This window comes from Pelobates fuscus, chromosome 2 (genome assembly GCF_036172605.1).
Source record: "Pelobates fuscus isolate aPelFus1 chromosome 2, aPelFus1.pri, whole genome shotgun sequence".
In the NCBI taxonomy this organism is placed as follows: Eukaryota; Metazoa; Chordata; class Amphibia; order Anura; family Pelobatidae; genus Pelobates; species Pelobates fuscus.
In genome coordinates this window covers 352,551,446-352,572,141 of record NC_086318.1, presented here as the reverse complement: position 1 = coordinate 352,572,141, position 20,696 = coordinate 352,551,446, and the positions used below count along the sequence as shown (strand labels likewise).

Here is a 20,696-nt window from a genome sequence, read left to right as displayed (position 1 = left end):
TTTGGATTATTTATTTGCTCTTCTTTTTTTTTTTTTTTAAACTTGCTTTATTATTTCACCACAGCCTAAAGGAAAGGCTTCCCAGCGGGCGTGCCTTTGAATGTACCCGTCATGTCAAACTTACCTGGCAGGGGAGCAATAGCCATGATCCCTAAGGTGGCTCTCCCAGAGTGAGGCTGGTTCATTGCACTCCGTACCAGTTGACCTCTACGATTTCCTCAAATGTGGGAAACTCAACTGCATAATTTATGGTAGTGGGGGACTGCGTTCGCGCTTTCCCCTGTGTTTGCTTGTTTGACAAAAATAGAGAGCTTCACCAATTCTGACGAAGGATAATTTCAGCCAGGGCACCCATCTTCTTTGGCTCTTACTTTCCGCATCAAGCAGGCAGCGACAATCATTTCCTAGGCTTGATCATTTTTATTATCTATGTTTTCTGGAGACCAGTTTTAAGCCAGAATTTCACTTTTTATTTTAACTTTTCAGCTTTTTTTTCATCATTTTTTTATCCTGACTTCTTTTGATTTATTGTATGCTTCAATGCAATGGAAGAAATAAAGAATTGGAGACCTATATTACGTCTTCCAACAGAACGTAACGTTTGATTGAATTTCTGGGAAAAAAAGATTTTCTGGATCAAGGCAGTGAATTGCCGCTTGAGACAATCAGACCAAACCTTAGGAATAGCTGGGTGGTCGCTAGCACTTACTAATGAACACCATGGAATTTTGAAAAAGCCACCACAAATGTTCTTTCAGCCCTGTTGAGTGTGGATGAAGAGAAGACAGGTGCTAGGCAAGGGTCATTCCTATCGATGGAGTCATGAAATGTGTGACTTTGGGGACGAACGTAGACCAGCGGATTGTGTACTCTGCCTAATGGCTGCTGTAGTAGAATCTTGGCAAAACTGTTTCCAAAGAGAGAAAAAAAATTGTACAAGGTTTGCTGCAAGATATGGTTGCCCTCACTCTCTGTTATAGGTTTGGAACCATTCCAAGATGCCATATAAGAAGACCAAGGAATTTGTTGGGGTTTAAGCTTCCCTGTAGGAGGAAGCGGGCCTAATTAGAATATTGCCTCCCATAATCCTTTGCAATGGCTTATGGTCATGAACTTTTTCTCACCGCTGTCTTAAAGTGTCCTTACATGGTAGCTCTTAAAAGCTGGCCCACTTGAACAGTTAGCTTTGCGCAGTGGCAGTATCGTAGCCCATGAGGTCAATCCGAGGCGTGATTATTGCTAATTGAAAACTTTACCCAATACCCCGCCATGATGACTTGAAATACAGTCAGCATTGGCAATTTTTGACAGGCTCTAAGGAGACTGAAAGATTGGTTTAATAAAAGTTTATGGCGCCCCATGTCTAGGGCGTGTCTTACGTGACTCCCGTTTCTTCCTGAGCTCTGTTGCACCATTCCTTCCGCTGGCTTCTTAGCATTTCCCTTTTACCTTTCTCTCCCACTGAATCCACTTGTTTCCGGCAGCACACTATTCTCACTCCATGCTACGAATTCCCATCCTTCGGCTCATTGGCCTAGCATTTGCCTTTATGCAAATTGCTCCTTCGCACCCTGAATCCAGCTCAATTATTCACACCTAACCACCTGAAGGCACTAAAATTACTGGTAGCTAAGGAAAACAACGATCAGCCACGAGGTTTGGTAATCTTTTGTAGCCTTCTATCATTTGGATTATTTATTTGCTCTTCTTTTTTTTTTTTTTTAACTTGCTTTATTATTTCACCACAGCCTAAAGGAAAGGCTTCCCAGCGGGCGTGCCTTTGAATGTACCCGTCATGTCATACTTAGCTGGCAGAGTAGCAATAGCCATGATCCCTAAGGTGGCTCTCCCAGAGTTAGGCTGGTTCATTGCACTCCGTACCAGTTGACCTCTGCGATTTCCTCAAATGTGGGAAACTCGACTGCATAATTTATGGTATTGGGGTACTGCGTTCACGCTTTCCCCTGTGTTTGCTTGTTTGACAAAAATAGAGAACTTCACCAATTCTGATGAAGGATAATTTCAGCCACGGCACCCGTCTTCTTTGGCTCTTACTTTCCACATCAAGCAGGCAGCGACAATCATTTCCTAGGCTTGATCATTTTTATTATCTATGTTTTCTGGAGACCAGTTTTAAGCCAGAATTTCACTTTTTATTTTTACTTTTCAGCTTTTTTTTCATCATTTTTTTATCCTGACTTCTTTTGATTTATTGTATGCTTCAATGCAATGGAAGAAATAAAGAATTGGAGACCTATATTACATCTTCCAACAGAACGTAACGCTTGATTGAATTTCTGGGAAAAAAAGATTTTCTGGATCAAGGCAGTGAATTGCCGCTTGAGACAATCAGACCAAACCTTAGGAATAGCTGGGTGGTCGCTAGCACTTACTAATGAACACCATGGAATTTTGAAAAAGCCACCACAAATGTTCTTTCAGCCCTGTTGAGTGTGGATGAAGAGAAGACAGGTGCTAGGCAAGGGTCATTCCTATCGATGGAGTCATGAAATGTGTGACTTTGGGGACGAACGTAGACCAGCGGATTGTGTACTCTGCCTAATGGCTGCTGTAGTAGAATCTTGGCAAAACTGTTTCCAAAGAGAGAAAAAAAATTGTACAAGGTTTGCTGCAAGATATGGTTGCCCTCACTCTCTGTTATAGGTTTGGAACCATTCCAAGATGCCATATAAGAAGACCAAGGAATTTGTTGGGGTTTAAGCTTCCCTGTAGGAGGAAGCGGGCCTAATTAGAATATTGCCTCCCATAATCCTTTGCAATGGCTTATGGTTATGAACTTTTTCTCACCGCTGTCTTAAAGTGTCCTTACATGGTAGCTCTTAAAAGCTGGCCCACTTGAACAGTTAGCTTTGCGCAGTGGCAGTATCGTAGCCCATGAGGTCAATCCGAGGCGTGATTATTGCTAATTGAAAACTTTACCCAGTACCCCGCCATGCTGACTTGAAATACAGTCAGCATTGGCAATTTTTGACAGGCTCTAAGGAGACTGAAAGATTGGTTTAATAAAAGTTTATGGCGCCCCATGTCTAGGGCGTGTCTTACGTGACTCCCGTTTCTTCCTGAGCTCTGTTGCACCATTCCTTCCGCTGGCTTCTTAGCATTTCCCTTTTACCTTTCTCTCCCACTGAATCCACTTGTTTCCGGCAGCACACTATTCTCACTCCATGCTGCGAATTCCCATCCTTCGGCTCATTGGCCGAGCATTTGCCTTTATGCAAATTGCTCCTTCGCACCCTGAATCCAGCTCAATTATTCACACCTAACCACCTGAAGGCACTAAAATTACTGGTAGCTAAGGAAAACAACGATCAGCCACGAGGTTTGGTAATCTTTTGTAGCCTTCTATCATTTGGAATCTTTATTTGCTCTTCTTTTTTTTTTTTTTTAACTTGCTTTATTATTTCACCACAGCCTAAAGGAAAGGCTTCCCAGCGGGCGTGCCTTTGAATGTACCCGTCATGTCATACTTACCTGGCAGGAGAGCAATAGCCATGATCCCTAAGGTGGCTCTCCCAGAGTGAGGCTGGTTCATTGCACTCCGTACCAGTTGACCTCTGCGATTTCCTCAAATGTGGGAAACTCAACTGCATAATTTATGGTAGTGGGGGACTGCGTTCGCGCTTTCCCCTGTGTTTGCTTGTTTGACAAAAATAGAGAACTTCACCAATTCTGACGAAGGATAATTTCAGCCACGGCACCCGTCTTCTTTGGCTCTTACTTCCCGCATCAAGCAGGCAGCGACAATCATTTCCTAGGCTTGATCATTTTTATTATCTATGTTTTCTGGAGACCAGTTTTAAGCCAGAATTTCACTTTTTATTTTAACTTTTCAGCTTTTTTTTCATCATTTTTTTATCCTGACTTCTTTTGATTTATTGTATGCTTCAATGCAATGGAAGAAATAAAGAATTGGAGACCTATATAACGTCTTCCAACAGAACGTAACGTTTGATTGAATTTCTGGGAAAAAAAGATTTTCTGGATCAAGGCAGTGAATTGCCGCTTGAGACAATCAGACCAAACCTTAGGAATAGCTGGGTGGTCGCTAGCACTTACTAATGAACACCATGGAATTTTGAAAAAGCCACCACAAATGTTCTTTCAGCCCTGTTGAGTGTGGATGAAGAGAAGACAGGTGCTAGGCAAGAGTCATTCCTATCGATGGAGTCATGAAATGTGTGACTTTGGGGACGAACGTAGACCAGCGGATTGTGTACTCTGCCTAATGGCTGTTGTAGTAGAATCTTGGCAAAACTGTTTCCAAAGAGAGAAAAAAAATTGTACAAGGTTTGCTGCAAGATATGGTTGCCCTCACTCTCTGTTATAGGTTTGGAACCATTCCAAGATGCCATATAAGAAGACCAAGGAATTTGTTGGGGTTTAAGCTTCCCTGTAGGAGGGAGCGGGCCTAATTAGAATATTGCCTCCCATAATCCTTTGCAATGGCTTATGGCTATGAACTTTTTCTCACCGCTGTCTTAAAATGTCCTTACATGGTAGCTCTTAAAAGCTGGCCCGTTTGAACAGTTAGCTTTGCGCAGTGGCAGTATCGTAGCCCATGAGGTCAATCCGAGGCGTGATTATTGCTAATTGAAAACTTTACCCAATACCCCGCCATGATGACTTGAAATACAGTCAGCATTGGCAATTTTTGACAGGCTCTAAGGAGACTGAAAGATTGGTTTAATAAAAGTTTATGGCGCCCCATGTCTAGGGCGTGTCTTACGTGACTCCCGTTTCTTCCTGAGCTCTGTTGCACCATTCCTTCCGCTGGCTTCTTAGCATTTCCCTTTTACCTTTCTCTCCCACTGAATCCACTTGTTTCCGGCAGCACACTATTCTCACTCCATGCTACGAATTCCCATCCTTCGGCTCATTGGCCTAGCATTTGCCTTTATGCAAATTGCTCCTTCGCACCCTGAATCCAGCTCAATTATTCACACCTAACCACCTGAAGGCACTAAAATTACTGGTAGCTAAGGAAAACAACGATCAGCCACGAGGTTTGGTAATCTTTTGTAGCCTTCTATCATTTGGATTATTTATTTGCTCTTCTTTTTTTTTTTTTTTTTTTTTTACTTGCTTTATTATTTCACCACAGCCTAAAGGAAAGGCTTCCCAGCGGGCGTGCCTTTGAATGTACCCGTCATGTCATACTTACCTGGCAGTGTAGCAATAGCCATGATCTCTAAGGTAGTTCTCCCAGAGTGAGGCTGGTTCATTGCACTCCGTACCAGTTGACCTCTGCGATTTCCTCAAATGTGGGAAACTCGACTGCATAATTTATGGTAGTGGGGGACTGCGTTCGCGCTTTCCCCTGTGTTTGCTTGTTTGACAAAAATAGAGAACTTCACAAATTCTGACGAAGGATAATTTCAGCCACGGCACCCGTCTTCTTTGGCTCTTACTTCCCGCATCAAGCAGGCAGCGACAATCGTTTCCTAGGCTTGATCATTTTTATTATCTATGTTTTCTGGAGACCAGTTTTAAGCCAGAATTTCACTTTTTATGTTAACTTTTCAGCTTTTTTTTCATCATTTTTTTATCCTGACTTCTTTTGATTTATTGTATGCTTCAATGCAATGGAAGAAATAAAGAATTGGAGACTTATATTACATCTTCCAACAGAACGTAACGTTTGATTGAATTTCTGGGAAAAAAAGATTTTCTGGATCAAGGCAGTGAATTGCCGCTTGAGACAATCAGACCAAACCTTAGGAATAGCTGGGTGGTCGCTAGCACTTACTAATGAACACCATGGAATTTTGAAAAAGCCACCACAAATGTTCTTTCAGCCCTGTTGAGTGTGGATGAAGAGAAGACAGGTGCTAGGCAAGGGTCATTCCTATCGATGGAGTCATGAAATGTGTGACTTTGGGGACGAACGTAGACCAGCGGATTGTGTACTCTGCCTAATGGCTGCTGTTGTAGAATCTTGGCAAAACTGTTTCCAAAGAGAGAAAAAAAATTGTACAAGTTTTGCTGCAAGATATGGTTGCCCTCACTCTCTGTTATAGGTTTGGAACCATTCCAAGATGCCATATAAGAAGACCAAGGAATTTGTTGGGGTTTAAGCTTCCCTGTAGGAGGAAGCGGGCCTAATTAGAATATTGCCTCCCATAATCCTTTGCAATGGCTTATGGTTATGAACTTTTTCTCACCGCTGTCTTAAAGTGTCCTTACATGGTAGCTCTTAAAAGCTGGACCACTTGAACAGTTAGCTTTGCGCAGTGGCAGTATCGTAGCCCATGAGGTCAATCCGAGGCGTGATTATTGCTAATTGAAAACTTTACCCAATACCCCGCCATGATGAATTGAAATACAGTCAGCATTGGCAATTTTTGACAGGCTCTAAGGAGACTGAAAGATTGGTTTAATAAAAGTTTATGGCGCCCCATGTCTAGGGCGTGTCTTACGTGACTCCCGTTTCTTCCTGAGCTCTGTTGCACCATTCCTTCCACTGGCTTCTTAGCATTTCCCTTTTACCTTTCTCTCCCACTGAATCCACTTGTTTCCGGCAGCACACTATTCTCACTCCATGCTACGAATTCCCATCCTTCGGCTCATTGGCCTAGCATTTGCCTTTATGCAAATTGCTCCTTCGCACCCTGAATCCAGCTCAATTATTCACACCTAACCACCTGAAGGCACTAAAATTACTGGTAGCTAAGGAAAACAACGATCAGCCACGAGGTTTGGTAATCTTTTGTAGCCTTCTATCATTTGGATTATTTATTTGCTCTTCTTTTTTTTTTTTTTTTTACTTGCTTTATTGTTTCACCACAGCCTAAAGGAAAGGCTTCCCAGCAGGCGTGCCTTTGAATGTACCCGTCATGTCATACTTACCTGGCAGGGGAGCAATAGCCATGATCCCTAAGGTGGCTCTCCCAGAGTGAGGCTGGTTCATTGCACTCCGTACCAGTTGACATCTGCGATTTCCTCAAATGTGGAAAACTTGACTGCATAATTTATGGTATTGGGGTACTGCGTTCACGCTTTCCCCTGTGTTTGCTTGTTTGACAAAAATAGAGAACTTCACCAATTCTGACGAAGGATAATTTCAGCCACGGCACCCGTCTTCTTTGGCTCTTACTTTCCGCATCAAGCAGGCAGCGACAATCATTTCCTAGGCTTGATCATTTTTATTATCTATGTTTTCTGGAGACCAGTTTTAAGCCAGAATTTCACTTTTTATTTTAACTTTTCAGCTTTTTTTTCATCATTTTTTTATCCTGACTTCTTTTGATTTATTGTATGCTTCAATGCAATGGAAGAAATAAAGAATTGGAGACCTATATTACATCTTCCAACAGAACGTAACGCTTGATTGAATTTCTGGGAAAAAAAGATTTTCTGGATCAAGGCAGTGAATTGCTGCTTGAGACAATCAGACCAAACCTTAGGAATAGCTGGGTGGTCGCTAGCACTTACTAATGAACACCATGGAATTTTGAAAAAGCCACCACAAATGTTCTTTCTGCCCTGTTGAGTGTGGATGAAGAGAAGACAGGTGCTAGGCAAGGGTCATTCCTATCGATGGAGTCATGAAATGTGTGACTTTGGGGACGAACGTAGACCAGCGGATTGTGTACTCTGCCTAATGGCTGCTGTAGTAGAATCTTGGCAAAACTGTTTCCAAAGAGAGAAAAAAAATTGTACAAGGTTTGCTGCAAGATATGGTTGCCCTCACTCTCTGTTATAGGTTTGGAACCATTCCAAGATGCCATATAAGAAGACCAAGGAATTTGTTGGGGTTTAAGCTTCCCTGTAGGAGGAAGCGGGCCTAATTAGAATATTGCCTCCCATAATCCTTTGCAATGGCTTATGGTTATGAACTTTTTCTCACCGCTGTCTTAAAGTGTCCTTACATGGTAGCTCTTAAAAGCTGGCCCACTTGAACAGTTAGCTTTGCGCAGTGGCAGTATCGTAGCCCATGAGGTCAATCCGAGGCGTGATTATTGCTAATTGAAAACTTTACCCAGTACCCCGCCATGATGACTTGAAATACAGTCAGCATTGGCAATTTTTGACAGGCTCTAAGGAGACTGAAAGATTGGTTTAATAAAAGTTTATGGCGCCCCATGTCTAGGGCGTGTCTTACGTGACTCCCGTTTCTTCCTGAGCTCTGTTGCACCATTCCTTCCGCTGGCTTCTTAGCATTTCCCTTTTACCTTTCTCTCCCACTGAATCCACTTGTTTCCGGCAGCACACTATTCTCACTCCATGCTGCGAATTCCCATCCTTCGGCTCATTGGCCGAGCATTTGCCTTTATGCAAATTGCTCCTTCGCACCCTGAATCCAGCTCAATTATTCACACCTAACCACCTGAAGGCACTAAAATTACTGGTAGCTAAGGAAAACAACGATCAGCCACGAGGTTTGGTAATCTTTTGTAGCCTTCTATCATTTGGAATCTTTATTTGCTCTTCTTTTTTTTTTTTTTTTTTAACTTGCTTTATTATTTCACCACAGCCTAAAGGAAAGGCTTCCCAGCGGGCGTGCCTTTGAATGTACCCGTCATGTCATACTTACCTGGCAGGGGAGCAATAGCCCTGATCCCTAAGGTGGCTCTCCCAGAGTGAGGCTGGTTCATTGCACTCCGTACCAGTTGACCTCTGCGATTTCCTCAAATGGGGGAAACTCAACTGCATAATTTATGGTAGTGGGGGACTGCGTTCGTGCTTTCCCCTGTGTTTGCTTGTTTGACAAAAATAGAGAACTTCACCAATTCTGACGAAGGATAATTTCAGCCACGGCACCTGTCTTCTTTGGCTCTTACTTCCCGCATCAAGCAGGCAGCGACAATCGTTTCCTAGGCTTGATCATTTTTATTATCTATGTTTTCTGGAGACCAGTTTTAAGCCAGAATTTCACTTTTTATGTTAACTTTTCAGCTTTTTTTTCATCATTTTTTTATCCTGACTTCTTTTGATTTATTGTATGCTTCAATGCAATGGAAGAAATAAAGAATTGGAGACTTATATTACATCTTCCAACAGAACGTAACGTTTGATTGAATTTCTGGGAAAAGAAGATTTTCTGGATCAAGGCAGTGAATTGCCGCTTGAGACAATCAGACCAAACCTTAGGAATCGCTGGGTGGTCGCTAGCACTTACTAATGAACACCATGGAATTTTGAAAAAGCCACCACAAATGTTCTTTCAGCCCTGTTGAGTGTGGATGAAGAGAAGACAGGTGCTAGGCAAGGGTCATTCCTATCGATGGAGTCATGAAATGTGTGACTTTGGGGACGAACGTAGACCAGCGGATTGTGTACTCTGCCTAATGGCTGCTGTAGTAGAATCTTGGCAAAACTGTTTCCAAAGAGAGAAAAAAAATTGTACAAGGTTTGCTGCAAGATATGGTTGCCCTCACTCTCTGTTATAGGTTTGGAACCATTCCAAGATGCCATATAAGAAGACCAAGGAATTTGTTGGGGTTTAAGCTTCCCTGTAGGAGGAAGCGGGCCTAATTAGAATATTGCCTCCCATAACCCTTTGCAATGGCTTATGGTCATGAACTTTTTCTCACCGCTGTCTTAAAGTGTCCTTACATGGTAGCTCTTAAAAGCTGGCCCACTTGAACAGTTCGCTTTGCGCAGTGGCAGTATCGTAGCCCATGAGGTCAATCCGAGGCGTGATTATTGCTAATTGAAAACTTTACCCAATACCCCGCCATGATGACTTGAAATACAGTCAGCATTGGCAATTTTTGACAGGCTCTAAGGAGACTGAAAGATTGGTTTAATAAAAGTTTATGGCGCCCCATGTCTAGGGCGTGTCTTACGTGACTCCCGTTTCTTCCTGAGCTCTGTTGCACCATTCCTTCCACTGGCTTCTTAGCATTTCCCTTTTACCTTTCTCTCCCACTGAATCCACTTGTTTCCGGCAGCACACTATTCTCACTCCATGCTACGAATTCCCATCCTTCGGCTCATTGGCCTAGCATTTGCCTTTATGCAAATTGCTCCTTCGCACCCTGAATCCAGCTCAATTATTCACACCTAACCACCTGAAGGCACTAAAATTACTGGTAGCTAAGGAAAAAAACGATCAGCCACGAGGTTTGGTAATCTTTTGTAGCCTTCTATCATTTGGATTATTTATTTGCTCTTCTTTTTTTTTTTTTAAACTTGCTTTATTATTTCACCACAGCCTAAAGGAAAGGCTTCCCAGCAGGCGTGCCTTTGAATGTACCCGTCATGTCATACTTACCTGGCAGGAGAGCAATAGCCATGATCCCTAAGGTGGCTCTCCCAGAGTGAGGCTGGTTCATTGCACTCCGTACCAGTTGACCTCTGCGATTTCCTCAAATGTGGGAAACTCAACTGCATAATTTATGGTAGTGGGGGACTGCGTTCGCGCTTTCCCCTGTGTTTGCTTGTTTGACAAAAATAGAGAACTTCACCAATTCTGACGAAGGATAATTTCAGCCACGGCACCCGTTTTCTTTGGCTCCTACTTCCCGCATCAAGCAGGCAGCGACAATCATTTCCTAGGCTTGATCATTTTTATTATCTATGTTTTTTGGAGACCAGTTTTAAGCCAGAATTTCACTTTTTATTTTAACTTTTCAGCTTTTTTTTCATCATTTTTTTATCCTGACTTCTTTTGATTTATTGTATGCTTCAATGCAATGGAAGAAATAAAGAATTGGAGACCTATATAACGTCTTCCAACAGAACGTAACGTTTGATTGAATTTCTGGGAAAAAAAGATTTTCTGGATCAAGGCAGTGAATTGCCGCTTGAGACAATCAGACCAAACCTTAGGAATAGCTGGGTGGTCGCTAGCACTTACTAATGAACACCATGGAATTTTGAAAAAGCCACCACAAATGTTCTTTCAGCCCTGTTGAGTGTGGATGAAGAGAAGACAGGTGCTAGGCAAGAGTCATTCCTATCGATGGAGTCATGAAATGTGTGACTTTGGGGACGAACGTAGACAAGCGGATTGTGTACTCTGCCTAATGGCTGCTGTAGTAGAATCTTGGCAAAACTGTTTCCAAAGAGAGAAAAAAAATTGTACAAGGTTTGCTGCAAGATATGGTTGCCCTCACTCTCTGTTATAGGTTTGGAACCATTCCAAGATGCCATATAAGAAGACCAAGGAATTTGTTGGGGTTTAAGCTTCCCTGTAGGAGGGAGCGGGCCTAATTAGAATATTGCCTCCCATAATCCTTTGCAATGGCTTATGGCTATGAACTTTTTCTCACCGCTGTCTTAAAGTGTCCTTACATGGTAGCTCTTAAAAGCTGGCCCACTTGAACAGTTAGCTTTGCGCAGTGGCAGTATCGTAGCCCATGAGATCAATCCGAGGCGTGATTATTGCTAATTGAAAACTTTACCCAATACCCCGCCATGATGACTTGAAATACAGTCAGCATTGGCAATTTTTGACAGGCTCTAAGGAGACTGAAAGATTGGTTTAATAAAAGTTTATGGCGCCCCATGTCTAGGGCGTGTCTCACGTGACTCCCGTTTCTTCCTGAGCTCTGTTGCACCATTCCTTCCGCTGGCTTCTTAGCATTTCCCTTTTACCTTTCTCTCCCACTGAATCCACTTGTTTCCGGCAGCACACTATTCTCACTCCATGCTACGAATTCCCATCCTTCGGCTCATTGGCCTAGCATTTGCCTTTATGCAAATTGCTCCTTCGCACCCTGAATCCAGCTCAATTATTCACACCTAACCACCTGAAGGCACTAAAATTACTGGTAGCTAAGGAAAACAACGATCAGCCACGAGGTTTGGTAATCTTTTGTAGCCTTCTATCATTTGGATTATTTATTTGCTCTTCTTTTTTTTTTTTTTTTACTTGCTTTATTATTTCACCACAGCCTAAAGGAAAGGCTTCCCAGCGGGCGTGCCTTTGAATGTACCCGTCATGTCATACTTACCTGGCAGTGTAGCAATAGCCATGATCTCTAAGGTAGTTCTCCCAGAGTGAGGCTGGTTCATTGCACTCCGTACCAGTTGACCTCTGCGATTTCCTCAAATGTGGGAAACTCGACTGCATAATTTATGGTAGTGGGGGACTGCGTTCGTGCTTTCCCCTGTGTTTGCTTGTTTGACAAAAATAGAGAACTTCACCAATTCTGACGAAGGATAATTTCAGCCACGGCACCTGTCTTCTTTGGCTCTTACTTCCCGCATCAAGCAGGCAGCGACAATCGTTTCCTAGGCTTGATCATTTTTATTATCTATGTTTTCTGGAGACCAGTTTTAAGCCAGAATTTCACTTTTTATGTTAACTTTTCAGCTTTTTTTTCATCATTTTTTTATCCTGACTTCTTTTGATTTATTGTATGCTTCAATGCAATGGAAGAAATAAAGAATTGGAGACTTATATTACATCTTCCAACAGAACGTAACGTTTGATTGAATTTCTGGGAAAAGAAGATTTTCTGGATCAAGGCAGTGAATTGCCGCTTGAGACAATCAGACCAAACCTTAGGAATCGCTGGGTGGTCGCTAGCACTTACTAATGAACACCATGGAATTTTGAAAAAGCCACCACAAATGTTCTTTCAGCCCTGTTGAGTGTGGATGAAGAGAAGACAGGTGCTAGGCAAGGGTCATTCCTATCGATGGAGTCATGAAATGTGTGACTTTGGGGACGAACGTAGACCAGCGGATTGTGTACTCTGCCTAATGGCTGCTGTAGTAGAATCTTGGCAAAACTGTTTCCAAAGAGAGAAAAAAAATTGTACAAGGTTTGCTGCAAGATATGGTTGCCCTCACTCTCTGTTATAGGTTTGGAACCATTCCAAGATGCCATATAAGAAGACCAAGGAATTTGTTGGGGTTTAAGCTTCCCTGTAGGAGGAAGCGGGCCTAATTAGAATATTGCCTCCCATAACCCTTTGCAATGGCTTATGGTCATGAACTTTTTCTCACCGCTGTCTTAAAGTGTCCTTACATGGTAGCTCTTAAAAGCTGGCCCACTTGAACAGTTCGCTTTGCGCAGTGGCAGTATCGTAGCCCATGAGGTCAATCCGAGGCGTGATTATTGCTAATTGAAAACTTTACCCAATACCCCGCCATGATGACTTGAAATACAGTCAGCATTGGCAATTTTTGACAGGCTCTAAGGAGACTGAAAGATTGGTTTAATAAAAGTTTATGGCGCCCCATGTCTAGGGCGTGTCTTACGTGACTCCCGTTTCTTCCTGAGCTCTGTTGCACCATTCCTTCCACTGGCTTCTTAGCATTTCCCTTTTACCTTTCTCTCCCACTGAATCCACTTGTTTCCGGCAGCACACTATTCTCACTCCATGCTACGAATTCCCATCCTTCGGCTCATTGGCCTAGCATTTGCCTTTATGCAAATTGCTCCTTCGCACCCTGAATCCAGCTCAATTATTCACACCTAACCACCTGAAGGCACTAAAATTACTGGTAGCTAAGGAAAAAAACGATCAGCCACGAGGTTTGGTAATCTTTTGTAGCCTTCTATCATTTGGATTATTTATTTGCTCTTCTTTTTTTTTTTTAAACTTGCTTTATTATTTCACCACAGCCTAAAGGAAAGGCTTCCCAGCAGGCGTGCCTTTGAATGTACCCGTCATGTCATACTTACCTGGCAGGAGAGCAATAGCCATGATCCCTAAGGTGGCTCTCCCAGAGTGAGGCTGGTTCATTGCACTCCGTACCAGTTGACCTCTGCGATTTCCTCAAATGTGGGAAACTCAACTGCATAATTTATGGTAGTGGGGGACTGCGTTCGCGCTTTCCCCTGTGTTTGCTTGTTTGACAAAAATAGAGAACTTCACCAATTCTGACGAAGGATAATTTCAGCCACGGCACCCGTCTTCTTTGGCTCTTACTTCCCGCATCAAGCAGGCAGCGACAATCATTTCCTAGGCTTGATCATTTTTATTATCTATGTTTTCTGGAGACCAGTTTTAAGCCAGAATTTCACTTTTTATTTTAACTTTTCAGCTTTTTTTTCATCATTTTTTTATCCTGACTTCTTTTGATTTATTGTATGCTTCAATGCAATGGAAGAAATAAAGAATTGGAGACCTATATAACGTCTTCCAACAGAACGTAACGTTTGATTGAATTTCTGGGAAAAAAAGATTTTCTGGATCAAGGCAGTGAATTGCCGCTTGAGACAATCAGACCAAACCTTAGGAATAGCTGGGTGGTCGCTAGCACTTACTAATGAACACCATGGAATTTTGAAAAAGCCACCACAAATGTTCTTTCAGCCCTGTTGAGTGTGGATGAAGAGAAGACAGGTGCTAGGCAAGAGTCATTCCTATCGATGGAGTCATGAAATGTGTGACTTTGGGGACGAACGTAGACCAGCGGATTGTGTACTCTGCCTAATGGCTGCTGTAGTAGAATCTTGGCAAAACTGTTTCCAAAGAGAGAAAAAAAATTGTACAAGGTTTGCTGCAAGATATGGTTGCCCTCACTCTCTGTTATAGGTTTGGAACCATTCCAAGATGCCATATAAGAAGACCAAGGAATTTGTTGGGGTTTAAGCTTCCCTGTAGGAGGGAGCGGGCCTAATTAGAATATTGCCTCCCATAATCCTTTGCAATGGCTTATGGCTATGAACTTTTTCTCACCGCTGTCTTAAAGTGTCCTTACATGGTAGCTCTTAAAAGCTGGCCCACTTGAACAGTTAGCTTTGCGCAGTGGCAGTATCGTAGCCCATGAGATCAATCCGAGGCGTGATTATTGCTAATTGAAAACTTTACCCAATACCCCGCCATGATGACTTGAAATACAGTCAGCATTGGCAATTTTTGACAGGCTCTAAGGAGACTGAAAGATTGGTTTAATAAAAGTTTATGGCGCCCCATGTCTAGGGCGTGTCTTACGTGACTCCCGTTTCTTCCTGAGCTCTGTTGCACCATTCCTTCCGCTGGCTTCTTAGCATTTCCCTTTTACCTTTCTCTCCCACTGAATCCACTTGTTTCCGGCAGCACACTATTCTCACTCCATGCTACGAATTCCCATCCTTCGGCTCATTGGCCTAGCATTTGCCTTTATGCAAATTGCTCCTTCGCACCCTGAATCCAGCTCAATTATTCACACCTAACCACCTGAAGGCACTAAAATTACTGGTAGCTAAGGAAAACAACGATCAGCCACGAGGTTTGGTAATCTTTTGTAGCCTTCTATCATTTGGATTATTTATTTGCTCTTCTTTTTTTTTTTTTTTTACTTGCTTTATTATTTCACCACAGCCTAAAGGAAAGGCTTCCCAGCAGGCGTGCCTTTGAATGTACCCGTCATGTCATACTTACCTGGCAGGGGAGCAATAGCCATGATCCCTAAGGTGGCTCTCCCAGAGTGAGGCTGGTTCATTGCACTCCGTACCAGTTGACCTCTGCGATTTCCTCAAATGTGGAAAACTTGACTGCATAATTTATGGTAGTGGGGGACTGCGTTCGCGCTTTCCCCTGTGTTTGCTTGTTTGACAAAAATAGAGAACTTCACCAATTCTGACGAAGGATAATTTCAGCCACGGCACCTGTCTTCTTTGGCTCTTACTTCCCGCATCGAGCAGGCAGCGACAATCGTTTCCTAGGCTTGATCATTTTTATTATCTATGTTTTCTGGAGACCAGTTTTAAGCCAGAATTTCACTTTTTATGTTAACTTTTCAGCTTTTTTTTCATCATTTTTTTATCCTGACTTCTTTTGATTTATTGTATGCTTCAATGCAATGGAAGAAATAAAGAATTGGAGACTTATATTACATCTTCCAACAGAACGTAACGTTTGATTGAATTTCTGGGAAAAGAAGATTTTCTGGATCAAGGCAGTGAATTGCCGCTTGAGACAATCAGACCAAACCTTAGGAATCGCTGGGTGGTCGCTAGCACTTACTAATGAACACCATGGAATTTTGAAAAAGCCACCACAAATGTTCTTTCAGCCCTGTTGAGTGTGGATGAAGAGAAGACAGGTGCTAGGCAAGGGTCATTCCTATCGATGGAGTCATGAAATGTGTGACTTTGGGGACGAACGTAGACCAGCGGATTGTGTACTCTGCCTAATGGCTGCTGTAGTAGAATCTTGGCAAAACTGTTTCCAAAGAGAGAAAAAAAATTGTACAAGGTTTGCTGCAAGATATGGTTGCCCTCACTCTCTGTTATAGGTTTGGAACCATTCCAAGATGCCATATAAGAAGACCAAGGAATTTGTTGGGGTTTAAGCTTCCCTGTAGGAGGAAGCGGGCCTAATTAGAATATTGCCTCCCATAATCCTTTGCAATGGCTTATGGTTATGAACTTTTTCTCACCGCTGTCTTAAAGTGTCCTTACATGGTAGCTCTTAAAAGCTGGCCCCCTTGAACAGTTAGCTTTGCGCAGTGGCAGTATCGTAGCCCATGAGGTCAATCCGAGGCGTGATTATTGCTAATTGAAAACTTTACCCAGTACCCCGCCATGATGACTTGAAATACAGTCAGCATTGGCAATTTTTGACAGGCTCTAAGGAGACTGAAAGATTGGTTTAATAAAAGTTTATGGCGCCCCATGTCTAGGGCGTGTCTTACGTGACTCTCGTTTCTTCCTGAGCTCTGTTGCACCATTCCTTCCGCTGGCTTCTTAGCATTTCCCTTTTACCTTTCTCTCCCACTGAATCCACTTGTTTCCGGCAGCACACTATTCTCACTCCATGCTGCGAATTCCCATCCTCCGGCTCATTGGCCGAGCATTTGCCTTTATGCAAATTGCTCCTTCGCACCCTGAATCCAGCTCAATTATTCACACCTAACCACCTGAAGGCACTAAAATTACTGGTATCTAAGGAAAACAACGATCAGCCACGAGGTTTGGTAATCTTTTGTAGCCTTCTATCATTTGGAATCTTTATTTGCTCTTCTTTTTTTTTTTTTTTTTAACTTGCTTTATTATTTCACCACAGCCTAAAGGAAAGGCTTCCCAGCGGGCGTGCCTTTGAATGTACCCGTCATGTCATACTTACCTGGCAGGGGAGCAATAGCCATGATCCCTAAGGTGGCTCTCCCAGAGTGAGGCTGGTTCATTGCACTCCGTACCAGTTGACCTCTGCGATTTCCTCAAATGGGGGAAACTTGACTGCATAATTTATCGTAGTGGGGGACTGCGTTCGCGCTTTCCCCTGTGTTTGCTTGTTTGACAAAAATAGAGAACTTCACCAATTCTGACGAAGGATAATTTCAGCCACGGCACCTGTCTTCTTTGGCTCTTACTTCCCGCATCAAGCAGGCAGCGACAATCGTTTCCTAGGCTTGATCATTTTTATTATCTATGTTTTCTGGAGACCAGTTTTAAGCCAGAATTTCACTTTTTATTTTAACTTTTCAGCTTTTTTTTCATCATTTTTTTATCCTGACTTCTTTTGATTTATTGTATGCTTCAATGCAATGGAAGAAATAAAGAATTGGAGACTTATATTACATCTTCCAACAGAACGTAACGTTTGATTGAATTTCTGGGAAAAGAAGATTTTCTGGATCAAGGCAGTGAATTGCCGCTTGAGACAATCAGACCAAACCTTAGGAATCGCTGGGTGGTCGCTAGCACTTACTAATGAACACCATGGAATTTTGAAAAAGCCACCACAAATGTTCTTTCAGCCCTGTTGAGTGTGGATGAAGAGAAGACAGGTGCTAGGCAAGGGTCATTCCTATCGATGGAGTCATGAAATGTGTGACTTTGGGGACGAACGTAGACCAGCGGATTGTGTACTCTGCCTAATGGCTGCTGTAGTAGAATCTTGGCAAAACTGTTTCCAAAGAGAGAAAAAAAATTGTACAAGGTTTGCTGCAAGATATGGTTGCCCTCACTCTCTGTTATAGGTTTGGAACCATTCCAAGATGCCATATAAGAAGACCAAGGAATTTGTTGGGGTTTAAGCTTCCCTGTAGGAGGGAGCGGGCCTAATTAGAATATTGCCTCCCATAATCCTTTGCAATGGCTTATGGCTATGAACTTTTTCTCACCGCTGTCTTAAAGTGTCCTTACATGGTAGCTCTTAAAAGCTGGCCCACTTGAACAGTTCGCTTTGCGCAGTGGCAGTATCGTAGCCCATGAGGTCAATCCGAGGCGTGATTATTGTTAATTGAAAACTTTACCCAATACCCCGCCATGATGACTTGAAATACAGTCAGCATTGGCAATTTTTGACAGGCTCTAAGGAGACTGAAAGATTGGTTTAATAAAAGTTTATGGCGCCCCATGTCTAGGGCGTGTCTTACGTGACTCCCGTTTCTTCCTGAGCTCTGTTGCACCATTCCTTCCGCTGGCTTCTTAGCATTTCCCTTTTACCTTTCTCTCCCACTGAATCCACTTGTTTCCGGCAGCACACTATTCTCACTCCATGCTACGAATTCCCATCCTTCGGCTCATTGGCCTAGCATTTGCCTTTATGCAAATTGCTCCTTCGCACCCTGAATCCAGCTCAATTATTCACACCTAACCACCTGAAGGCACTAAAATTACTGGTAGCTAAGGAAAACAACGATCAGCCACGAGGTTTGGTAATCTTTTGTAGCCTTCTATCATTTGGATTATTTATTTGCTCTTCTTTTTTTTTTTTTTTACTTGCTTTATTATTTCACCACAGCCTAAAGGAAAGGCTTCCCAGCGGGCGTGCCTTTGAATGTACCCGTCATGTCATACTTACCTGGCAGGGTAGCAATAGCCATGATCTCTAAGGTAGTTCTCCCAGAGTGAGGCTGGTTCATTGCACTCCGTACCAGTTGACCTCTGCGATTTCCTCAAATGTGGGAAACTCGACTGCATAATTTATGGTAGTGGGGGACTGCGTTCGCGCTTTCCCCTGTGTTTGCTTGTTTGACAAAAATAGAGAACTTCACAAATTCTGACGAAGGATAATTTCAGCCACGGCACCCGTCTTCTTTGGCTCTTACTTTCCGCATCAAGCAGGCAGCGACAATCATTTCCTAGGCTTGATCATTTTTATTATCTATGTTTTCTGGAGACCCGTTTTAAGCCAGAATTTCACTTTTTATTTTAACTTTTCAGCTTTTTTTTCATCATTTTTTTATCCTGACTTCTTTTGATTTATTGTATGCTTCAATGCAATGGAAGAAATAAAGAATTGGAGACCTATATTACGTCTTCCAACAGAACGTAACGTTTGATTGAATTTCTGGGAAAAAAAGATTTTCTGGATCAAGGCAGTGAATTGCCGCTTGAGACAATCAGACCAAACCTTAGGAATAGCTGGGTGGTCGCTAGCACTTACTAATGAACACCATGGAATTTTGAAAAAGCCACCACAAATGTTCTTTCAGCCCTGTTGAGTGTGGATGAAGAGAAGACAGGTGCTAGGCAAGGGTCATTCCTATCGATGGAGTCATGAAATGTGTGACTTTGGGGACGAACGTAGACCAGCGGATTGTGTACTCTGCCTAATGGCTGCTGTTGTAGAATCTTGGCAAAACTGTTTCCAAAGAGAGAAAAAAAATTGTACAAGTTTTGCTGCAAGATATGGTTGCCCTCACTCTCTGTTATAGGTTTGGAACCATTCCAAGATGCCATATAAGAAGACCAAGGAATTTGTTGGGGTTTAAGCTTCCCTGTAGGAGGAAGCGGGCCTAATTAGAATATTGCCTCACATAATCCTTTGCAATGGCTTATGGTTATGAACTTTTTCTCACCGCTGTCTTAAAGTGTCCTTACATGGTAGCTCTTAAAAGCTGGCCCACTTGAACAGTTAGCTTTGCGCAGTGGCAGTATCGTAGCCCATGAGGTCAATCCGAGGCGTGATTATTGCTAATTGAAAACTTTACCCAATACCCCGCCATGATGACTTGAAATACAGTCAGCATTGCCAATTTTTGACAGGCTCTAAGGAGACTGAAAGATTGGTTTAATAAAAGTTTATGGCGCCCCATGTCTAGGGCGTGTCTTACGTGACTCCCGTTTCTTCTTGAGCTCTGTTGCACCATTCCTTCCACTGGCTTCTTAGCATTTCCCTTTTACCTTTCTCTCCCACTGAATCCACTTGTTTCCGGCAGCACACTATTCTCACTCCATGCTACGAATTCCCATCCTTCGGCTCATTGGCCTAGCATTTGCCTTTATGCAAATTGCTCCTTCGCACCCTGAATCCAGCTCAATTATTCACACCTAACCACCTGAAGGCACTAAAATTACTGGTAGCTAAGGAAAACAACGATCAGCCACGAGGTTTGGTAATCTTTTGTAGCCTTCTATCATTTGGATTATTTATTTGCTCTTCTTTTTTTTTTTTTTTTACTTGCTTTATTATTTCACCACAGCCTAAAGGAAAGGCTTCCCAGCAGGCGTGCCTTTGAATGTACCCGTCATGTCATACTTACCTGGCAGGGGAGCAATAGCCATGATCCCTAAGGTTGCTCTCCCAGAGTGAGGCTGGTTCATTGCACTCCGTACCAGTTGACCTCTGCGATTTCCTCAAATGTGGAAAACTTGACTGCATAATTTATGGTATTGGGGTACTGCGTTCACGCTTTCCCCTGTGTTTGCTTGTTTGACAAAAATAGAGAACTTCACCAATTCTGACGAAGGATAATTTCAGCCACGGCACCCGTCTTCTTTGGCTCTTACTTTCCGCATCAAGCAGGCAGCGACAAACATTTCCTAGGCTTGATCATTTTTATTATCTATGTTTTCTGGAGACCAGTTTTAAGCCAGAATTTCACTTTTTATTTTAACT

The 20,696-nt window shown here is 42.7% G+C and overlaps 25 non-coding genes across 25 annotated transcripts; all 25 read left to right on the top strand.

Moving 5' to 3' along the window:
- The first annotated feature begins 116 nt into the window (after nucleotides 1-116).
- On the top strand, nucleotides 117-283 carry LOC134591313 (U1 spliceosomal RNA). Its single transcript, XR_010088110.1, has one exon. It is a non-coding gene; the product is annotated as a U1 spliceosomal RNA (small nuclear RNA).
- An 899-nt stretch (nucleotides 284-1,182) lies between these two features.
- Nucleotides 1,183-1,323, top strand: LOC134592017 (U4 spliceosomal RNA). The gene has a single exon (XR_010088704.1). It is a non-coding gene; the product is annotated as a U4 spliceosomal RNA (small nuclear RNA).
- Nucleotides 1,324-1,800: 477 nt separating this feature from the next.
- On the top strand, nucleotides 1,801-1,967 carry LOC134591581 (U1 spliceosomal RNA). Its single transcript, XR_010088340.1, has one exon. It is a non-coding gene; the product is annotated as a U1 spliceosomal RNA (small nuclear RNA).
- Nucleotides 1,968-2,866: 899 nt separating this feature from the next.
- LOC134593108 (U4 spliceosomal RNA) lies at nucleotides 2,867-3,007 on the top strand. Its single transcript, XR_010089638.1, has one exon. It is a non-coding gene; the product is annotated as a U4 spliceosomal RNA (small nuclear RNA).
- A 477-nt stretch (nucleotides 3,008-3,484) lies between these two features.
- Nucleotides 3,485-3,651, top strand: LOC134591425 (U1 spliceosomal RNA). Its single transcript, XR_010088206.1, has one exon. It is a non-coding gene; the product is annotated as a U1 spliceosomal RNA (small nuclear RNA).
- Nucleotides 3,652-4,550: 899 nt separating this feature from the next.
- On the top strand, nucleotides 4,551-4,691 carry LOC134592016 (U4 spliceosomal RNA). Its single transcript, XR_010088703.1, has one exon. It is a non-coding gene; the product is annotated as a U4 spliceosomal RNA (small nuclear RNA).
- A 483-nt stretch (nucleotides 4,692-5,174) lies between these two features.
- On the top strand, nucleotides 5,175-5,341 carry LOC134591524 (U1 spliceosomal RNA). Its single transcript, XR_010088291.1, has one exon. It is a non-coding gene; the product is annotated as a U1 spliceosomal RNA (small nuclear RNA).
- An 899-nt stretch (nucleotides 5,342-6,240) lies between these two features.
- LOC134593652 (U4 spliceosomal RNA) lies at nucleotides 6,241-6,381 on the top strand. The gene has a single exon (XR_010090104.1). It is a non-coding gene; the product is annotated as a U4 spliceosomal RNA (small nuclear RNA).
- Nucleotides 6,382-6,859: 478 nt separating this feature from the next.
- Nucleotides 6,860-7,026, top strand: LOC134591540 (U1 spliceosomal RNA). Its single transcript, XR_010088306.1, has one exon. It is a non-coding gene; the product is annotated as a U1 spliceosomal RNA (small nuclear RNA).
- Nucleotides 7,027-7,925: 899 nt separating this feature from the next.
- LOC134593481 (U4 spliceosomal RNA) lies at nucleotides 7,926-8,066 on the top strand. Its single transcript, XR_010089957.1, has one exon. It is a non-coding gene; the product is annotated as a U4 spliceosomal RNA (small nuclear RNA).
- A 480-nt stretch (nucleotides 8,067-8,546) lies between these two features.
- On the top strand, nucleotides 8,547-8,713 carry LOC134591515 (U1 spliceosomal RNA). Its single transcript, XR_010088284.1, has one exon. It is a non-coding gene; the product is annotated as a U1 spliceosomal RNA (small nuclear RNA).
- Nucleotides 8,714-9,612: 899 nt separating this feature from the next.
- Nucleotides 9,613-9,753, top strand: LOC134593477 (U4 spliceosomal RNA). Its single transcript, XR_010089954.1, has one exon. It is a non-coding gene; the product is annotated as a U4 spliceosomal RNA (small nuclear RNA).
- Nucleotides 9,754-10,229: 476 nt separating this feature from the next.
- Nucleotides 10,230-10,396, top strand: LOC134591424 (U1 spliceosomal RNA). The gene has a single exon (XR_010088205.1). It is a non-coding gene; the product is annotated as a U1 spliceosomal RNA (small nuclear RNA).
- An 899-nt stretch (nucleotides 10,397-11,295) lies between these two features.
- LOC134593725 (U4 spliceosomal RNA) lies at nucleotides 11,296-11,436 on the top strand. The gene has a single exon (XR_010090162.1). It is a non-coding gene; the product is annotated as a U4 spliceosomal RNA (small nuclear RNA).
- Nucleotides 11,437-11,913: 477 nt separating this feature from the next.
- On the top strand, nucleotides 11,914-12,080 carry LOC134591554 (U1 spliceosomal RNA). Its single transcript, XR_010088318.1, has one exon. It is a non-coding gene; the product is annotated as a U1 spliceosomal RNA (small nuclear RNA).
- An 899-nt stretch (nucleotides 12,081-12,979) lies between these two features.
- On the top strand, nucleotides 12,980-13,120 carry LOC134593476 (U4 spliceosomal RNA). Its single transcript, XR_010089953.1, has one exon. It is a non-coding gene; the product is annotated as a U4 spliceosomal RNA (small nuclear RNA).
- Nucleotides 13,121-13,595: 475 nt separating this feature from the next.
- LOC134591422 (U1 spliceosomal RNA) lies at nucleotides 13,596-13,762 on the top strand. The gene has a single exon (XR_010088204.1). It is a non-coding gene; the product is annotated as a U1 spliceosomal RNA (small nuclear RNA).
- An 899-nt stretch (nucleotides 13,763-14,661) lies between these two features.
- On the top strand, nucleotides 14,662-14,802 carry LOC134593724 (U4 spliceosomal RNA). Its single transcript, XR_010090161.1, has one exon. It is a non-coding gene; the product is annotated as a U4 spliceosomal RNA (small nuclear RNA).
- A 477-nt stretch (nucleotides 14,803-15,279) lies between these two features.
- On the top strand, nucleotides 15,280-15,446 carry LOC134590632 (U1 spliceosomal RNA). Its single transcript, XR_010087527.1, has one exon. It is a non-coding gene; the product is annotated as a U1 spliceosomal RNA (small nuclear RNA).
- Nucleotides 15,447-16,345: 899 nt separating this feature from the next.
- On the top strand, nucleotides 16,346-16,486 carry LOC134593480 (U4 spliceosomal RNA). Its single transcript, XR_010089956.1, has one exon. It is a non-coding gene; the product is annotated as a U4 spliceosomal RNA (small nuclear RNA).
- A 479-nt stretch (nucleotides 16,487-16,965) lies between these two features.
- Nucleotides 16,966-17,132, top strand: LOC134591352 (U1 spliceosomal RNA). The gene has a single exon (XR_010088144.1). It is a non-coding gene; the product is annotated as a U1 spliceosomal RNA (small nuclear RNA).
- An 899-nt stretch (nucleotides 17,133-18,031) lies between these two features.
- Nucleotides 18,032-18,172, top strand: LOC134593819 (U4 spliceosomal RNA). Its single transcript, XR_010090246.1, has one exon. It is a non-coding gene; the product is annotated as a U4 spliceosomal RNA (small nuclear RNA).
- Nucleotides 18,173-18,648: 476 nt separating this feature from the next.
- Nucleotides 18,649-18,815, top strand: LOC134591451 (U1 spliceosomal RNA). Its single transcript, XR_010088229.1, has one exon. It is a non-coding gene; the product is annotated as a U1 spliceosomal RNA (small nuclear RNA).
- An 899-nt stretch (nucleotides 18,816-19,714) lies between these two features.
- LOC134593784 (U4 spliceosomal RNA) lies at nucleotides 19,715-19,855 on the top strand. The gene has a single exon (XR_010090217.1). It is a non-coding gene; the product is annotated as a U4 spliceosomal RNA (small nuclear RNA).
- A 477-nt stretch (nucleotides 19,856-20,332) lies between these two features.
- Nucleotides 20,333-20,499, top strand: LOC134591544 (U1 spliceosomal RNA). The gene has a single exon (XR_010088309.1). It is a non-coding gene; the product is annotated as a U1 spliceosomal RNA (small nuclear RNA).
- Nucleotides 20,500-20,696: the final 197 nt, after the last annotated feature.